At 47.1% G+C, this 19,955-nt stretch overlaps 1 long non-coding RNA gene across 1 annotated transcript in view; it reads left to right on the top strand.

Annotated features, from left to right (window-relative positions):
* The window catches only part of LOC131382286 (uncharacterized), a 58,026-nt gene extending 38,448 nt beyond the window's left edge, over positions 1 to 19,578 (top strand). The window contains exon 2 of the long non-coding RNA XR_009211602.1: positions 19,328 to 19,578. This is a non-coding gene — a long non-coding RNA (uncharacterized LOC131382286). The remainder of the gene's footprint in view (positions 1 to 19,327) is intronic.
* The last annotated feature ends 377 nt before the right edge of the window (positions 19,579 to 19,955 follow it).

Raw genomic sequence — 19,955 nt, 5'->3', positions numbered from 1 at the left:
AGCCGATTTCTATGCCATATCTGAAATGTCCTCCTGTGGAGTTTGTCTTAGACCAGGAGTCGGCAAATTATGGGCTGGCTACCTGTGTTGTAGATAAAAGTGTTACTGGAACACAGCCATGCTTCTTCATTCAGTATTGTATATGGCTGCTTTTGAGCTGTAACAGCAGCATTGGGTAGTTGTGAGATACTTACTATTTGGCCCTTTAAGAAAAAGTTTGCTGGCCGGGCGGGGTGGCTCACGCCTGTAATCCCAGCACTTCGCGAGGCCGAGGTGGGCGGATCACGAGGTCAGGAGATCGAGACCATCCTGGCTAATATGGTGAAACCCCGTCTCTACTAAAAATACAAAAAAATTAGCCGGGCGTGGTGGCGGGCGCCTGTAGTCCCAGCTACTGGGGAGGCTGAGGCAGGAGAATAGCGTGAACCCGGGAGGCGGAGCTTGCAGTGTGCCGAGATCACGTTACTGCAGTCCAGCCTGGGCGACAGACTCCGTCTCAAAAAAAAAGAGAAAAGAAAAAGTTTGCTGATTCCTGTCTTAGCAGATTTCCCCATCTAAGAATGCCACTAGCTTCCCCACAACCCATCTAGGCCTGAGGGTCTCATCACCAGCTTCCACCACCTTCGTCTCTGCACAATTCTTCAGTTCTTCAGGTCTGACTTTCCCAGGACCATGCTGGCAAGTATTGAACAACTGGCTCCTCTATGGGAGGAAAAACAAAAAGCCGTAATGTAGATATTGTGTAAATATTCCGAGTATGGTTAATTTCAAGCTAACGACATGATGTTGTTTCACTCAGCTCTAAGGAGCAGTAAGACACAGCTCCCATACATCACTAGCCACTTCCTTTACATTGGGGCCTGGGTTCTTCTCAATTCTGCATTGAATGGAACCCTAAAATCTAATTAACCAGGCCTGGATTTTGATATGCATATGTATGGTCTCCAACTTACAATCGTTCTAACTTAAAATTTTTCAACTTTATATGGTGTGAAAGTGACATGTAGGCAGTAGAAATCATACTTTGATTTTGAATTTTGATATTTTCCAGGGTTAGCAATATGCTGTATGATACTCTCTTGCCATGCTGGGCAACTCCCAGTCAGCCACATGATCAGCAGGGTAAACAACTGGTACTCTACAGTGTACTGTGTTGCCCAACTGCAGGCTAATGTAAGGGGTCTGAGCACATTTTTTTTGTTTGTTTGTTTTGAGGTGGAGTCTCGCTCTGTCGCCCAGGCTGGAGTGCAGTGGCACGGTCTCAGCTCACTGCAAGCTCCGCCTCCCGGGTTCACGCCATTCTCCTGCCTCAGCCTCCCCAGTAGCTGGGACTACAGGCGCCCGCCACCACGCCCGGCTAATTTTTTTGTGTTTTTAGTAGAGACGGGGTTTCACCGTGTTAGCCAGGATGGTCTCGATCTCCTGACCTCGTGATCCGCCCGCCTCGGCCTCTCGAAGTGCTGGGATTACAGGCGTGAGCCACAGCGCCCAGCCCTGAGCACATTTAAGGTAGGCTAGGCTGAGCCATGATGTTCAGTAGGTTTGGTGTATTCAATACTTTTTGACTTATAGTATTTTCAGCTTAAGATGGGTCTATCAGGATGTTAACACCATCAAAAATTGAGAAGCATCTGTACTAATTGCAGCTAAATGAATTTACAGAATGTAACTCCCTGGCTGGCTGTCAGCACTATTTTTCCCTTTACTTCGTCAATGTTTATAATATTTACATTCTGTTCTGTTCCTTTTGTTTTGTCTACAGATTGGGTCTAAGATATTAAACCCCATATAAATAACATTATTGTAACATGCAATTATGATTCTATATTGTATAATTATTTGCTGCAGGATCAAGTAGCATGGCTGCAGCTCTGAAGAAGAAAATGATCTTCAGTTATTAAGTATCTGCAGGCCAAAGGAGAATGTCCCATGTATCAAAATGTAAACTAGTAAACTATCTCATTTTGTTCCATGTTTATTTTCTTCTCACGCTCAGATTCTACTTCTTAAAAATCTCACTTACTCTTTTTGGAATTACTTTGTTTTAGTGAGACATCGTCTTGAGTAATTTCTTCACATGCAGTGCATGAGTAGTAAATTTTCTGACTCCCTGAATTTCAGAAAATGTCTTTATTTTGTCTTTCCTTTGGGTGGTAATTCGCCTGACTATAGAATTCCAGATTCAAATTAATTTTCTTTCAAAACTTGGAAGATGCCACTCTTTGTCTCATAGCATCTAATTGGTGTAAAATCTGATGTCAGGCTGAAACTTCTTTCTTTATGTGTACCTAGTTTTTCTTTCTGGAAGCTTATATGATTTTCTCTTTATTCTGGAAGTTCTGAAATTTTACCCAAGTGCATTTATTTATTTAGAGATGGAGTTTCCCTCTTGTTGCCCAAGCTGGAGTGCAATGGCACGATCTTGGCTCACCGAAACCTCCGTCTCCCGGGTTCAAGCAATTCTTCTGCCTCAGCCTCCCGAGTAGCTGGGATTACAGGCATGCTCCACCACGCCTGGCTAATTTTGTGTTTTTAGTAGAGACAGGGTTTCTCCATGTTGGTCAGGCTGGTCTCGAACTCCCGACCTCAGGTGATCTGCCCACCTTGGCCTCCCAAAATGCTGGGATTACAGGCAAGAGCTACCGCACCCGGCCACCCAAGTGCGTTTAAATGTGATATTTCTTTACTCATCCTTATTGCTCTCAGTGGGTCCCTTAAGACAACTCACAAACAAAACAAAATACTTATTTGGCTTAGTACCAAAAAATATTTCAAAGCAAACAAAGATGGCTCACAATACCACCAGCCAGATAACTCCAATTAACATTTTTAAAGCATAAAATAAGCCAGATGTGGTGGCCCATGCCTGCAATCCCAGCACTTTGGGAGGCTGAGGTGGAAGGATTGCTTAAGCCCAGGATTTTGAGACCAGCCTGGGCAATTGGAAGATGAGAATGGGTGGAGAAGAACTTTATTGAATAACAGAACAGCTCTCAGCAGAGAGGGGATGTAGGGGGTAGTCCCCCACCCCCACAGTTAGGTGGTTTCTCTCCCTGTGTGGCTGGGTCCAGGGCTTTTCATGGACTCAGAATGGGGAATGTGTGCTGATTGGTTTGTGACTATGCAAAAAAGGTTAAAGCAAGGATACCACTCAAAGGTGGGCACAACAGTGTAGCAAACCAATTAGGAAAGGGTAGGTATATGTCAAATAAGTGAAGAGAAGGGATCAATCGGGAAAGCATGTCAAACGGGATAACAGGTTCTCAATCTGGTCTGTGGATTTGACTTGTAGCTTGACTTTCAGGCTTTAAACAGTTGTCTTTGGCTTGGAGGTGGAGTTTTACTGGGGATCCATCCCTATCCGCCTAGGTACTTGCCTGCCTCCTGCTGCTATCAATTATAGATATCTTGACATACTTTAATGAGTTTATGCAAGGGATGAATTCCTAATAATGACAGTGCTGGAATAAAGAGCAAGGACATTTTAAATTCTGATTTTTTTTTTTCTCACCAATTTGCCTTGCACAAACTCTGCACCATTGCATTCTCAATAACAGATTATCAAAGTGCTGATTCTCCATTTACTTACTAATATTGGGTATTTTCAAGGTTTCAAAGTTTTACTCATCCGGATAGGTGAAAACACTGGTGTTTTAATATGCATTTTTTTTTTTAGCAGTGTGTGTGGCTTATATTGTTCCCTATGTTTGTTGGTCATCAGTGTTGTTATTTGTTTGTTTTTCTTGACTTCCCTATTCATATTCTCACCTTCAATGGATCCTTTTCTCTGATCATCTGTGTCTTTCTTTGCCTTAGGAAAATGTCTTTTGGTTACTTTCTCAGTTGTTTCCTCCCCTCCTGGATCCAGACATCTGGGTCTAGATTTATTTTCATGTTATTTTATTTTATCCTATGTTTTCCATCTCTCAGTCTTCACACTCTGCCTTAAAGGAGATATTTTTCAACATTATCTCCCAGACATTCTGCTCTCTTTTCAAAAATTCTAGATTATTATTTTTGAAAATCAAAGTAGTACATGAGGATTGTTTTATGAGCAAAATATAGCTTATATAGTTTATAGTAAAAATCACACTGTCCCACAATTTCTTATTCCTGTTCCTCTCCCTAAACTTTTTTTTTTTTTTTTCGAGACGGAGTCTTGCTCTGTTGCCCAGGCCAGAGTGCAATGGTGCTATCTTGGCTCACTACACCTCCGCCTCCTTAATTCAAGCGATTCTCCTGCCTCAGCCTCCCGAGTAGCTGGGACCACATGTGTGTGCCACCACACCTGGCTAATTTTTGTATTTTTAGTAGAGACGGAGTTTTACCATGTTGGCCAGGCTGGTCTCAAACTCCTGACCTCAGGTGATTCACTTGCCTCAGCCTCCCAAAGTGCTGGGATTACAGGTGTGAGCCACTGTGCCCAGCCTCCCTAAACTTTTAAACTGTTATTTTCCTGGTACTTACTGCCATATTTCTCAACTCTAGATGTTATCTTTTGACTTCCTATCATGGAAGACAAAGATTTAGTGATAACACCACCACCATGTCCCTACTATCATTTTCTGCATCCTGCTGTGATAGTTATGTCCCAACTTTTTGTTAAATTGTTACTATTTTTTTGGATAAACATGTGAGCTCAATTCATGATTGAGTCCAAAAGTCCATTATGATTATGTCTCCATTTATTTTTTCCTGGATTTAATAGTTGTTTGTTTGTTTATTGATTTGTCGCTTAGTTTTTATGTACCTTCTAAACCCTCCTAATGGAATTGAAAAACACTTTTGAATTTGGAAGAGCCCTTGTCCATGAACTGGCTCCTTCCTTTGTTTCTCTCCTTCTTGAGGTGCAAGGACAGAGCCAAGAAAGACCGATTAGAGTGTTAGTCAGGAAAAGGGTGGAATGTTTCCAGGCCCCTGACAAGGAAAAGGGAAAACAGATCCACAGGGATCTAGGGAGCTGGAGCTTTTGAAATCATTTGTTTGACCTCAGAATGTCTCTACAGAAACAGCATTTTCCATGGTGGGTGGTTCCCAGTTGGTCTCCCACCCCAACTCACCCCCAAGCTGAACAGCCATACGAGACCTTTCCAGAAAAGTTGTAAGACTGGGCTGGGTGCAGTGCCTCATACCTGTAATCCCAGCACTTTGGGAAGCCGAGGCGGGCAGATTGCCTGAGATCAGGAGTTCGAGACCAGCCTGGCCAACATGGTGAAACCCCATCTTTACTAAAAATACAAAAATTAGCTGGGCATAGTGGCGCACCTGTAGTGCCAGGTACTCGGAAGGCTGAGGCAGGAGACTCACTTGAACCTGGGAGGTGAACGTTGCAATGAGCAGAGATCACGCCACTGCACTCCAGCCTGGACAACACAAGGAGACTCAAAAAAAGACTGTAGCAGTGTTGTTTTCCAAGTTTGCAAGAAGGTAGAAACATTGAAGCAGCAACAATTTTGCATTTACCTTGAATGGCAGTGCTGGAGGCAGAGGGAGTATTGATGTTTTGTGCTTGGTGGAGATAGCAGTGGGCCAAAGACAAGCCCTGCATCCCCCTAGATGGGTGAATATGGGTGAGATGGACAGGAGAGAAAAAGAATCCAAGGGGGAAAGGAGATTATGAGAAGGGAGAAGCCTCAACTGGGCAGAAGCCCTTCCCTGACCTTAGTACCTAGCCTTCTCCACCCCTGATTTTGCTAACCCTGCTCAGCACATAGTAGGTGTTTAATAAGTAATATAAGTAATAGGCTCTGTGAGGCCAGGGCACTTCTCAAGGGTGTGAGGATGGATATCCATAAGTCAGAAGTCTGTAATTTAGGGGTGGTTGGGAAACACAGCAACAAATGTATCATGTATTTTGATCTTTCAGTTCACCTGGGCAAATGGGTAAATTCTTCTGGATTGCACAAGAACTGATTGTTCCCTAAGGGCCCTATTGGGGGTTGGCAGATCTTAAGTACCTCTTCTGGGCCACCAGAACTTCTCTTTCTTCATCACTAAACCCAGTAAGGGCTCATATCCCGTTCCGTGGGTGTGGGTAGGAGAAAGCTGGGGGAACACCCAGAGGTTACTAGCTTTTAACAAAACCACATTTTAGTTGGCTGGAATCCTAGTGATGAGCAGGGATGATCACAGAGGGCTCACCTCACACCTTGTCCTGGCTTCAAATGGATTGAGTGGGCCCAAGCATGTTCCAGAGAACTGTGTGGTGATGCAACTCCCACAGGCCACCAGAGCACAGAAGTCCTTACTCTGCCTGGGCCTGGCTTTCTGCGTTTTCAGTTATTCTGTCCTGGTGGCTTCGGGGAATACAATTCTTAGTCCTCAGAACACCAGCCTATGCTAGTTCTGTTGTTTAACACTTGCCCCTATTTGAATGTTTTGTGATCATTGTTTGTTAAATTTTGTTAACCTTGCCTTGCACATATTAGGTGATCAATAAGTAATTGTATGAATTAATAAACTCTGATCCTTTCCCAGGGTCTAGCTCTGCAATATGCCTGGAGAATAAGTGACACTGCTTCCCTGCTGTCATCACTCCTTCCCTCGGGGATGTATGCTGAGCACCTTCCAGAGGGCTCTGCATTTCCATGGGGAGGGTGCTTGTGCACACACACACAGGCTCGTACTCACTACACCTGTCCAGGACATGTTCACTGCTCCTCTGTGTGTGTTAGCACAGGAACCGGAGAGTTCCTGTCCACAACCTCTCACTCTCTCTCCAGGTCTGTGTCTAGAAAGATGTTTCAGTTGCCTTTCAGTGTCTGCAGGCATCAACATCAAGCGTCCTGACCAACATCATAGCACAGGTCCTGCCCATGTGCTGGCCACTGTTTACTGCTTTTTATCCTTTCGTTTGCTTCTGGCAACAACCCTAAAAAGTAGGTCTGATTATCCGATTTTAATGCTGAAGACACTGCGACTCAGAGAAGCTAATTTGCACAAGATCACACAGATGAGCCCAGATACCACCCCAGGCCTTTGCAACACATATCTGTATAAATAATTACGCCATCATACTTGAGCATCAAAGCGAGTTCAGCAAATAGTAAAGGAAGGAGCTGGGGTTCCGAGGCACTACATGTCAGGGCCACCAGGGGCCGCTGTTTCTCTATGCTTGGGCCAGGAACGTAGCCATTCCCCTGCAGACCTCAGGAATGCAGCCTGAGTGTGGCCTTGGGAACACAAGGGAGTCCCACAAATTCACACCCAATGGGGCCCACCCCACCTTGCTTCAGCACAGTCCTCAGCCCACTCTCACCCCCACAACTTGGCATGGGAGCATGGGGAGGCTGGCGGTTGCAGATACCAAAGTAGAAGTCTGAATTGGAACATGTGATTCTTCTGCTCTGTCAGAAATTCTTCCAGTTGTAGGGCCTGGCCGCCTGATTTTCAGGGAAATGGCTAACTGCTGGGGCGCTTCTGATAGCAGAAAGCTTTTCAGAGATGGGCTCCTGGGGTGAGAGGATCCCGGTTAGGTCAGTGGCCTCCAAATTGGGATATGTAAGATGATCTGTTGGGGGTGCAGGAAGAAAATAACAGAACCTTTATGTATGTATTTATAATTTTAACCTAAAAATAAGAGCTGATGCGGTGGCATGGGTCTGTAGTCCCAGCTACTTGGGAAGCTGAGATGGGAGGATCGCTTGAGCCCAGGGGTTTGAGGCCAGCCTGGGCAACATAGCGACGCCCTGTCTGTAAAATAAGTAAATAAATAAATGACAATGTGACTTCACTATTTTTTTTTTTTTTTTTTGAGACAGTCTCAACTCACTCTGTCACCCAGGCTGGAGTGCAGTGGTGCAATCTTGGCTCACTGTAGCCCCCATCTCCCTGGCTCAAGCGATCCTCCCACCTCAGCTTCCCAAGTAGCTGGGACTACAGGCGCCCGCCACCAAGCCCAGCTAATTTTAATGCTTTATATTCAGATTGGTGCTGGCTCTGTCACTGGTTTGTATTTCAAATAGTACTGAGTCGGCAAAGTGTGTGTGGTGAACTGAGAGAAGAATGGGGGTGCCCTGACAGGAAGAGGCCTCAGCACAGTTGGCTTGCTCCCGCTGGATGGGATTTCTGGTGGTTATACCAAACCTAACTAGATAACACATAGCTGAACCACAGTCATCCTCATGGAATTGACAAGTAGCTTATAAGGATTCCTATGGAGAGTCCAAGGTTTGATGGTAAAGCGATCGGTATCTGCATGTTCGAACCGGAAGAAGATGCCTGAGCTGCCACTTCCGCTTTTTGTGGGAACTCTTGGCTGCATTATGACATAAAAATGACAGTTTAAACAGACCTTTTAGGGCACTCGTCTCCCAAATTTAAACCTGTCAAAATTATTTGAAATTATATCTATTATCACTTACAATGAACCTTGCTGTAATAACAAAAAATCGCTGTGCCTTGATACATAATAGCCAGTGACAGCAGCACAGGTACGTGGTATGTCAGGGGTGCAGGCCAAACCCTATTTGGGGGTGGAGGCACAGATCAAAAGACCACTGGAGTATGCCACAGCCAACAGTTCAGTGTTCCTGTCTTTACCATTCTTAGTTTGTTTTGGGCCAAAACAAAAGGGCATGAGCTGTTGGGTTTGTGAAGACTTGCTGACATTGCTCAAGGGCTAGGCATTGGAACTATGACCCTTGGGGACTTTGGTTTCAATTCCAGTTGGGGCATTTCAAGTCAGGTGGTTTTTGTTTGTTTTTGGTCTACTTTACAAGTGTCCAATTCCTGTAACAGAAAGGAGGGGAGGAAGAGAAAAGGGAGGAGGAAAGGGGTGGGAGCCTTCCACTGCGTGGTGCTCTGTGGCACTCCCCAGAGTGTCAATTTTGTGGGCATTTTCCCATCTTGCACAGTGGAGAGGCCTCCCTCTAGATCTCGTTCCTTAAGTTCTTCCTTTCAGGGGCAGATTTAAAAATTTCATGGGATTTGTCTGAATCTTGACAGAAAGATGGTTCTCATTTATTTTCTTTTTCTGAGACAGGGTCTTACTCTATGAGTGCAGTGGTACCATCACGGCTCACTGCAGCCCTGACCTCCCTGGCTCAGCGATCCACCTCAGCCTTCCAAGTAGCTGCGACCACAGGCACGTGCCACCATGCGTGGCTAATTTTTTATTTCTTTTGTAGAGATGGGGTCTCATTATGTTGCCCAGGCTGTTCTCGAACTTCTGGGCTAAAGCGATCTGCCTGCCTCAGTCTCCCAAAGTGCTGGGATTCCAGACGCGAGATAGTGAAATGAACTTTCTAAGAGGACTTCCTGAGAACAAATGTAAAGTTGTCTGTGTAAGTTCTTGTCAAAGCATCAGGATTCCTTAGGACGATTTTTTAAGCATGTAGAGTCCTGGTCCTCACTTATGGCCCTCCCAGCTCAGACTATCAGCTGGCCCAGGAAAAAGAATTTTCAACAAGCCCCTCTGCCCATGCCCCACAAACTAGGGATTTTGAGAAACATTATTCTGTATAATGACATTTTTGAAAACTCTAGTCTTTCAGAGTTTATTATTTGAATTAATTTCTCTTAATATGGGATAGGGAAGGCCTGGGGGTCGTTTATTCATTTTAAGCACAAGGATGAGGTGAGGCTCCGAAGAGGTCAGCCATTCACCTAAGTGTGCGGGAAAGGTCATGGGAGATGGGGGCTGGTCCTCCCTTGGCACCAAGCCCTCCCTGCCCAGTTCTGCTGCACACACTGGACACACCTGAGTGTGGGGAGTGATATGACACTTCACACATCAGTGAGGAGGGCCCTGACTTGAAGCAACTCCAAGAGAAGGGGCTGAATTTCTGAGGCCAATTCATCACTGAAACCAGACCCCTACCTGGGCCCAGTGGGAAATTACAATCCCACTCATCTTCAGAAAGGGACCTCGGAATGGAAGCCTTAAATGCTATTCAGTCCAACCACATGACTGGCAAAATCCATGGAGGTTCTTTAGCAAAATATCAGCACAATGGCATGTTGGCTGCAGAATACTAAAAATGACTCTAGGCTGGGCATAGTAGCTCATGCCTGTAGTCCCAGTTAAGCAGAGGCTGAAGCAGGAGGATGGCTTGATCCCGGTGTATGAGGCTGCAGTGAGCCAGGATAGCACCACTGTGCTCTAGCTGGGTGATAGAGGAAGACTGTCACCAAAAAAAAAAAAAAAAAAAAAAAAGGACTCTAGAGGCCAGAAAGTTTCTTCTCCTGGCAGAGCCTCTTCCCTGCCCCTACTTCCCCTGGAGAGCAGCTCCTTCCGGAAGGCCTACCCAGGGGTGGGTCCAGTACCCCTCGTGGTCCTCGAATTGCACACTGGGGCTGCTTTTGCCTTGTCATTTATCACTGTGCCCTGAAATGGCCAGGAGTCTGCTTCCCCCAGGGGACAGTGAGTCTCTTGGAGGTAGGGGCTGGGTTCAGTAAGTGTCTGTAAAATGAATAGGCTCCTCAGTGGGGCTTCTCAGCACCCTCACAGTCCACTGAGACAGCGCCTTGGCACTGCCATTTGATGAACTGTCAGGGTGGTATAAAATGTCTAGAATGTCCATCTTCTGGTCATGGGGAAGAGACAGACCTTGAGCCAGGGCTACAACCTCAAATCAGGGCTGCATTGCCACTTGCCACCTGGTCACTCTGGGCCTACCTCCAGATATTGCAGGCCACACCCCTGCCAGGTAGGAAAGGGGCCACTTTATTTTCCTGCTCTCATTGGCTACGAAACCAACCAAGCAAGGCAAGTCGGCCATCGGGCTCAGCCTCGCATGAAGAGCTCCCGACTTCCCACCCTTCCTCCAGGCCGGCCAGGTGTCTGCCAATCACAGTCTGGGTTCTGTTTTCCCGCCTTTCCTGGCAGCACAAAGCACGCTCCGGATGGTGAGCAATGCAAGTTCCAGACATGCCTTGCTGCATTACTGGGTTCCCAGGTGTCACTTCATCCAGAGGGTGAGTCCTTCACAGGTCTGTGGGCTGATAAACATGCAAATTTCCCCACGCAAATGATGTTAGGCCGTGGCACCTTGCCCACTGAGAAAGCTCCCCGTCAACAAGCTGGGAAAATGGGTGAAAGCCCATGCTCTGCCCGCCCTGGGTAGCACACACTGGCCAGGAATCTGGACAAGGCCCCCTGCAGGGGCAAGCGGACATCACACACTCACGCCTCGAGTCCCTGCGGGGCGGCAGGGACTTCCGCAGGCCTGTGGTCTGGCTTTAGGGAAAAGTCCATTTGCTCACTTGATTCCGTGGTGTTTCCACGTGAGCGCAGCTGTGTGTGTGAGCTGATGTGTGTGATCCGAGTGGTTTCTATACCGTCGTGGAAACCCCCAGCCCAGTGGTTATGGACTTTACTGGGGCCTCAACTCTCCCCAGGAGCGTGATTCTCACTACGGGCGGGCGACGCTTTATCCGGCGGGGCGGGTGGACACTCCTACAGACCTACTTTGACCCATTTTCTCACAGTTTCCAACGCAGAGCCGCAGGGACAGCGGCGGACTGCGTTTCCTTCCCTGAGCCCTCCGCAGAGCCTCTGGGCGAGGCGGGCAGGGCCCAGGCTGCAGCGGGGCCTCCAGCCCGAGGCGCCTGCGCGGGAGCCGATCCCAGGCGCCGGGAGCCCCGGCGGGAGCCCCAGGGGGTGCGGGCGTTAGAGAGGGCCAGGGCCGCGCCCGGGCGGGGTGCGGGGAACCCGGGAGATGAAGCCGCCCGGGGGCGGGGGTGTTTGTCACCAAGGTTCTGAGGGGCCGTGGAAGGTTTTTACCTGTTTTCATTGGGAGCAAATAACAAAACTAAAAGCGATGGAGGAGTGGGGCTGCAGAAATGGAAGCAGCAGTGTGGGGAAGCCAGACGCTTCCCGGGGAAGAGGGAGAGGGGAGGCTCAGACCCAAAACGCGGGCTGGGCGCGGAGTGGGTCAGCCGCCGGGGGGCGCCCGCACGGGCTCGGGTTCGGGCTCGGGGCCGGGTTTGGGGGCGGCCAGGGGCGGGGCTGGAGCCGGGGCTGCGCGCTGGCCGCGGCGCGAGGAATGCGGCCTTTGGCTGGTCCCGGGCCGGCATTCCGGCCGGCGCAGGAATGTGAACAGGGTGTTCACTGCGCGCTCTGAGCGCACAAGTTTGTTCTCCTCCCCTTGGAGAACGCCGGCCCGCTCTGTGCCACCCCCCCAGCCCCCGGCACGTCTGTCTGTCCGGGTGGAGGGCAGGGCCCCGAGGACCGCGACCAGGAGGGACTCGCAGGAGGCACCGGACAGGGGTGCCGCGAGACCAGTAGCGCTGGAGGAAAGGAGGAAAGCCCGCAGTGGTCCGCTGAGGCACTGAGAAAGCCGGGCCAGTAGCTCAAAGAGGAGATAGGACCTGCCCCTCTCCATCATCAGCCTCAAGGGCACAGGGTTCAGATCCCAAAATGTGCCCATTTAGGGGGCACATTGTGAAGGGCAAGACCTGGGGAGAGAAGGGGGAAAGCGGACAATCTAGTTTAGGATTAGGTGCTTTCTGATCGGCCAGGGAGTGACTGAATACCTAACAGCATTTAACTCATTCAACAAATATTTGCTGAGCCTCTGCTCCGTGCCAGATCCTGAGATTAATTCTGGGGGTACAGAGGTGAAGTCATCCTGTCCTTGAGGGGCTGACATTCTGATCCTCGAGACAGTCTCTGAAACACCCAGGGAGAGTTGGGGGAAGCCCAGGGTGTGGGGGAATACCGAGGAATAACACAGACTGGGGGCGGAGATCCAGGAGGGCTTCCTGGGAGAAGCTGCAGAGTGACCTGGAAGACCAGCACGAGTCAGCCCAAAAGATGGGAGAAGAGGATTTTAGACAGAGGGAACCTTATGTGCAGAGGAAGAGCCTGTGGTGCGATTGGTCCCCAAACAGAGCATAAGTCTGCTCCTGGCCTCTCCCCGTGCCTGCCAGAGGCCTAGCTGAGTCACAGTAAGAGTCAGGGTGTCCATCTCAGTCCACCCATGATGTTGGTTGGTCTATGGAGCCCCTCTTCTGCAAGAGGCACAGCAGTGGCCCGTGAAGAGAATCAGGACTCAGCACGCTGCTGTGGGAGTATTGTGGGGACTGATAGATAATGTCCATAAGCATCCGGCCTGGGGCCTACCACCTAGTAGGTGCTCTGTGTACATTGGCTGGTCTCTCAGCACCTTGCCTGATTGACTGACTCCTCTTCCCCTTCGTAGTACTGATTTCTGGTTCCGAAAAGGCAGCTGTCCAGCTCTTCATCCCTCTGGAGGGGCCTGCCCAAGGGGAAGACCGTGTGGGTCTGGTCATGGAACTTCTTGATTTTTGCCCCTCCCTGATTTGGGGGTGGTAGCATGCAGGACATGAGACTGGCATGGAAGAGGGCATCATAAAGATCCTGGAATACATCCAGGGCACCCGATGCTGTGGGCAAGGAGGAATTGGAGCAGAGAAGGGCCTTGCTTGCAGGTGCAGCGTGGGAGATTGGCCCATGGGCTGAGAACAGGATGAATGAAGTAAGGAGGGTCAGGGCCAGGAAGGCTGAACTTGGGCAGTATCCAGAAAAGGACTAATGGGAGCTCGGAGGGCAGGGACAGAAAGCAGAGCTGGGAGGTTGTCACTGGGGAGGTAGAGGAGATCAGACCCTTCAGCTGATTAGCTGAAAGGTGGGGCCAGGACTCTAAATCTCCTACTAGATCCTCACTCGGCTTGGGTCAGTATGGATCTGAGCACACGAGGCCACACCAGATCATAGTCTCTGTGTGTCACAAATGTCACTGAGTGATGGAACAGGAATGTTTATATCCAGAAGTTCTTTGTCCCAGGAATGCACTGGGACCTAAATTCTTATGTGCAGAGGAAAAGTGCAGGCCTTGGAATGGCCTCTCCAGCATTGTTCCTTGGCAAACACAGGAAGATGGGTTTCCTTTAGCTTTGTGGTGCTGACATCTGAATCCGGACCCCTCCCCCAGCCTTTGGGGTCAGGGAGGGAGGCAGAGGACGAAGCAGTCGATGGAAAATAAACACCCACCTCTGCTTTTTTGACTTATTTCATGTTCTTAGAATTTCCTCTCTTGGATTCTGGCTTTGTTATTTTAAAATTCCACACGTTGGTTAGGGTTGAGAAAATCCCCTGTTGCTATTGCTATGGAGAGGCAGCTCTACACTGGGGGCACAGAGTCTCGGCGCCCCCGGAGAAGTAAGCCGGCCAGTGGGCCTGCAGCCCAGTCTCTAAGTGAGTTTCTGAGTCAGCCTGTGCGAGGGAGGCTCTTGGGGCTGGGTGTGTGTGCCTCTGTGTGAGCATGTGCTAGTCACACAGCTGGGATATGGCCGTGTTTTGGTTCCAGCTCTTTGGGCTGGAGCCATGCCGCAGCAGTGATAGCTCCATCTGGGGACTTCCAAAGGGGGTTCCAGGTGGGCTTGGATAGTGCATAAACTGAGAGGACAACTCCAGCCCACCAGAGCCCTGTCTCACGCCCACACACACATGACTCAGACTGCTGCCTCCCCTGGACTCTGTGCTGTGGACACCTGGCCCTGTGCTGCCCTTCCATTGAGGCCTCTGCCTTTCCTCCTCCTCTCTTGACACCCATTCCCTTTTCCTTCAGGGGATGTGTACAAAAATTTAGGCACAAGAATAATCATTGCAGTGTTTCCTTCCTTCACCAATTCATTCATTCATTCATTCATTCATTCATCCATTCAGTCACACAACAAACATTTATTGAGTGCTTACCGGGTACCAGGCGTTGTACTGGATTCTGGAAATACAGAGACAGAGAAACTGGAAAACTGGAAACAACCTAAGGATCCCAACATTTAGTGGCATAAAGTGTGGAGTATCTACATGACACAGGGCTGGGATGAGGGTGAAGCAAGTGAAGGAGGGGTACCCCAAAACCCCAAAATCAAGACAAATAATATTTTAATGCAACTTTTTAAAAATAAAGATTAATCCATGGTGAACCAAACATCAAAATTTTAAATAAAGACAGGATCAGTAACAGTTCTGTGCTAGACCATATTTAGACCCGGGGGAAAGGAAAAATTAGTCATACAATACATTGACAGAATGTCATGCAAACATTAGAATATGTCGAGGAAGTTTGCTTATTGACGTAGAAAGAAACTCATGGCATATTGTTGAGTGAAAAAAGGGAAATCACTGAGCCATACATAAAGTATAAGCCAATTAAAATATATATCTAGGTACTGGAAATGCTAGAAAAGCCTATGTCCAGATGTTAACAGCTCTTTCCTCTACAATTAACAGTTATTTATTGCCTTCGTTTCACTTATCTGTGTTTCGTGGATATTTTAATGACAAAGATGTAATATGTGTATAATTTTCTCAAAGTTTTTTGTTTGTTTGTTTTTGTTTTTTTTTCTGAGATGAAGTCTTGCTTTGTCGCCCAGGCTGGAGTGCAGTGGTACGATCTTGACTCACTGCAACCTCCGCCTCCCGAGTTCAAGTTATTCTCCTGCCTCAGCCTCTTAACTGGGACTACAGGCACGTGCCACCACACCCAGCTAATTTTTGTATTTTTAGTAGAGACGGGGTTTCACCATGTTGACCAGGCTGGTCTCGAACTCCTGACCTGGTGATCTGCCTGCCTCGGCCTCCCAAAGTGCTGAGATTACAGGCGTGAGCCACCGCGCCAGGCCTCAAAGATATTTTTAATAAAACAGGAGCACTGGAACAGAGTATGCTGGTCTGGAGAGACTCCCCACATCACCCCACTTCTCAATGTTGAGACTGGGGCAGGTCTGGGATTACACTCCCACTTCCTAGATGAGAAAGCTGAGGCTCGGTGAGGCTGAGGCATGTGGTGGCGCCAGCCTTTGAAGGCAGGCAAGTTTTCAGGGTCCACATTGCCCCATAGGATGGCTGCAGCTCTTGTGTGCCAGCTTACGAAACTTTTCTGTCTTTCCCTTCATGGCCCAGCTGCTCTCCACTGGCCTACCTCTTCCACTGATGTTGTTTTTCAACTGAGAACAGAACTGTAGGAAGAAAGCCTGGATAGATGTTCCTAGCCCCGTCTCTGGGTCCTCAATGAATGACAAGTGGGCTTGTGAGTGACTGAATGAGGGAGTGAGTGATTCTGGTTAGAAAGTATTTCCAATGTTGTGTTGTTCTCTTTGGCACAGACACACCCTGCAGACTGGCATGAATCATAAGTAATTCCCTAAAGCCCCCATCTGCCTGGAAATGCCTAATGGTATTTCCCATAGTTCAGAAACCATCAGCCCTGCATGCCAGCAGGCTTAGCTATTCCCTACCCAGCCACAGACTCTTGCCCATCCCCTGGGGAGAACACTGGAGGGAGAGGAGCTTGAGGGAGAGGAGCTTCAGGTAGAGGTGACATCCTTGGAGACTGCAGTCATTCTGGGATTTTGCTCACAGAAGCCTCAGGGCTGCGATCCTCCCGGTAGGCTATTTGTGACTTAGTAGGCCTTGTGTCTTAAGCATGATGCCTGAGGGCCAGAAGAGAAGCCCTTTCTCTCTCTCTTTTTTTAATTTATTATTATTATTTTTTATTATACTTTAAGTTCTAGGGTAAGAGGTGGGTTCCCGGGCTTCAGCTCTCTCTCAGCAGCGTGTGGTCTCAGCTTGTCTACTGAATGCTGAGAAGCAAGAGTGCTCTTGGTTCTAAATGTGGGTATAGCAGGTTGTATTTCTCAAAGATGGTGGTGACAATATTGCAGCTGACTGTGGCTACTATGTAGACATAACTAAGTTGTGGCCAGTGACATGCAAGTGGAATTACTGTGTGCGAATATCTGCAAAGATGTCTTCAAAGGGAGGTGAAGTGCCTTTCTTGTTCCTTTCTCCATCCTGCCGCCTGTAATGCAGATGTGATGACTAGAGCTCTAGCAGCCTTCTTGGACAATGAAGACTTGGAGTTGGGGGAAGCCTTAACAAATACCAGAAACCCAGAAGCTATGAAAGAAAAGATAAACATATTTGGCTAGATTAGAATCTTAAATTTTTGTGGCAAAAGATAGCACAAAGAATAGATGAACAGATTTGGAAACCATACTTATAAATCAGAGGACAAAGGGCACAAAGAACATTTACAAATTGCCAAGAAAAAGATAAATGATTCAATAGAAATATTGGCAATTTATGGAATGGCAGTTTCAAAGAGCCAAAAACATATGAAAAATCACTAGCAGTTAGTGAAATGGTTAGGTCAGCTTGAAAAAAATAAAAAGACTGGGAATGCTGGTGGACCTGCAGAGAAAGGGGTATTCATGTACAGTGTTACTTGAAATGTGACTTTCTCTAGCCTTTAAAAAAGTCAATTATATGGCCGGGTGCAGTGGGTCGCGCTTGTCATCCTGGCACTTTGGGAGGCTGAGGCGGGTGGATCACCTGAGGTTAGGGGTTCGAGACCAGGCTGGCCAACATGGCGAAACCCCGTCTCTACTGAAAACACAAAAAATTAGCCAGGTGTGGTGGCAGGCCCCTGTAATCCCAGCTACTCGAGAGGCTGAGGCAGGGCAATTGCTTGAACCTGGCGGGTGGAGGTTGCAGTGAGCTGAGATCATGCTACTTTACTCCAGCCTGGGCAAAAGAGTGAAACTCCATCTCAAAAAAAAATTAATTATAATTATTACATAAATTAATAATTTTATATATTATAACCTGTACAAATTATACGTCTATAAGTATATTTTGACCACCAGTTCAGTCCTTTTCATCTGTCCTCAAATATCTGTACAGGATAATGTGTATTACAGTATTGTTCATAGTGTCCAAAAATTGTAATTAAAGTGAATGCTGACCAGGTGCAATGGCTCATGCTTGTAATCCCAACACTTTGGGAGGCTGAGGTGGGTGGATCACTTGAGGTCAGGAGTTCGAGACCACCCTGGCCAACATGGTGAAACACCATCCCTACTAAATGTACAAAAGTAGCTGGGCGTGGTGGTGCACACCTGTAATCCCAGCTACTTTGGAGGCTGAGGCAGGAAAATTGCTTGAACCCAGAAGGTGGAGGTTGCAGTGAGCTGAGATCACACCACTGTACTCTAGCCTGGGTAACAAGAGCAAAACTCAGTCTCAAAAAAAATAAAAATAAGAAAACAAAAAATAAAGTGAAGCTGAATAAATTATGGGGCATTTATATTTAGGAATGTTATGCACCCATTAAAAAGAAAGAAGTAGAGATAAACAAGTGATTAATTTTTATTAGATGTTTATGAAAAAGAAAAGGAAGATAAGGAAAAGTGGCCGGGCGCAGTGGCTCAAGCCTGTAATCCTAGCACTTTGGGAGGCCGAGATGGGCGGATCACGAGGTCAGGAGTTCGAGACCATCCTGGCCAACATAGTGAAACCCTGTCTCTACTAAAAATACAAAAAGGCAGGAAACTGAACGGAGGCGGACTTGCATGACCGGATGGTCCACTGCACTCACCTGGGGACAGACCAGACTCTGTCTCAAAAATAAGGAAAAGTGTATACATCATTTAGGTAAAACAATGATTTAAAACCTATGTGTGTATATGTATGTTTTGTTAGTCTGAGTTCTGCAAGGATCAGTGACTAAGATGGAATTCCACTTGCAAGAGATCTAGTGGAAAAAGCTCCTGTGAGTGAACAATGAGAGGTACGTTCTCAAAGCTGCAGCATATCCACACATATGGCTATGTGTGTGTATGTTTATGTATAGATATACATATCTGTATATCATATATGTGAATATTATATATGTTTATGTATATTTGTGGATATATGTATACACATAACCTGTGTATACATATGACTATGTTTATGTGTGTGTATATGTTCATATACATTTGTATATGTAGGCATAGAGAAAAGTATGAACGGATATACACTAGGTTATTATAATACGTAGGTTATGGGGAAGGGGAGTCCTACAAAAAAAAAAAGAAGGAAAAATTGCACTAAAACTCCTCACATTTCAGACTTCTATATTCAATTGCCCATACCACATTTGAAAAGTTTTAATACTTTATAAACTGAATTCCTGAGTTTGCCTGCCTCCTCTGATCAAACCTGCAGCACCCCCACCCTGCAGTCTGATTCCTGTTTTGTTCTACATGACCTCTTTTCTTCCTGCTGGAAGCCTTTGGAATCTTTCCTTTATGCCAGGTGCTCTGGAATCTCCCCACCGCTTGTCCTGCTATGGGTCTTGCCCCATTTATTGTACTGGGTACTTGATGGGCATTTAAATGCTTGGGTTCTGGAATCTGACAGCCTCACTTTGGGGCTCTGTTAGGGAAATGTGGCTGAGGAGGAGTCCAAGGGGCAGCTCTTGCCCCTTCCTGGGGAAAGGTGCACAGAAGGCCGATGAGGAGACCTGGCTTTCTCACCAATTGGCCCATCTGAGTTCTTGCCACTGAGTCACTCTCATTATCTCCACTTTTCTAGGGAGGAGGCCTCGCCACCGTGCCCAGAGCAGCACAGTGAGTCAGAGATGAAGCTCTTGTCCCACCTGCCCCAACCCTCGAGCCCTGCTTCCCAGGTCCACGTTCCCAGGCAGCCTGCCACAGCCAGTGCCAGCGAGAGAGTGGATCAGGCTTCAGGATAGCCCAGCACTGAGGACATCTAAAACGGTCTTCATTTATTTATTTATTGTTCATAGTGTCCAAAAGTTGGAATTAAAGTGAATGGCTGAATAAGTTATGGTGCATTCATATTTAGGGATGTTATGCATCTATTAAAAAGAATGAAACAGAGGTAAGCCAGTGATTAATTTTAATTAGATATTTATGAATAATAAAAGCAAGATAAGGAAAAGTGTATATATTATTTAGGTGAAACAGTGATTTAAAATCTATGTGTGTATATGTATGTTTTGTTGGTTTGAGTTCACCAAACATCAGTGAATCAGTGACCAAGATGAGGTTCCACTTGCAAGAGATTTATTGGGAAAAGCTCCAGGAAAAATGTGTGTATACGGGTATTTTATTTCATCTAAAGTTTAGAATAAAATACCTTTAGATGGAATAAAATATCCATATACTTTAAAATGTTTGGATTGAAATACAGTGAAGTG

The sequence above is a fragment of the Hylobates moloch genome, unplaced genomic scaffold, assembly GCF_009828535.3.
Source record: "Hylobates moloch isolate HMO894 unplaced genomic scaffold, HMol_V3 SCAFFOLD_22, whole genome shotgun sequence".
NCBI lineage: Eukaryota > Metazoa > Chordata > Mammalia > Primates > Hylobatidae > Hylobates > Hylobates moloch.
The sequence above is the reverse complement of the archived record's forward strand: the minus strand, read 5'-3'. Positions and strand labels throughout refer to the sequence as shown.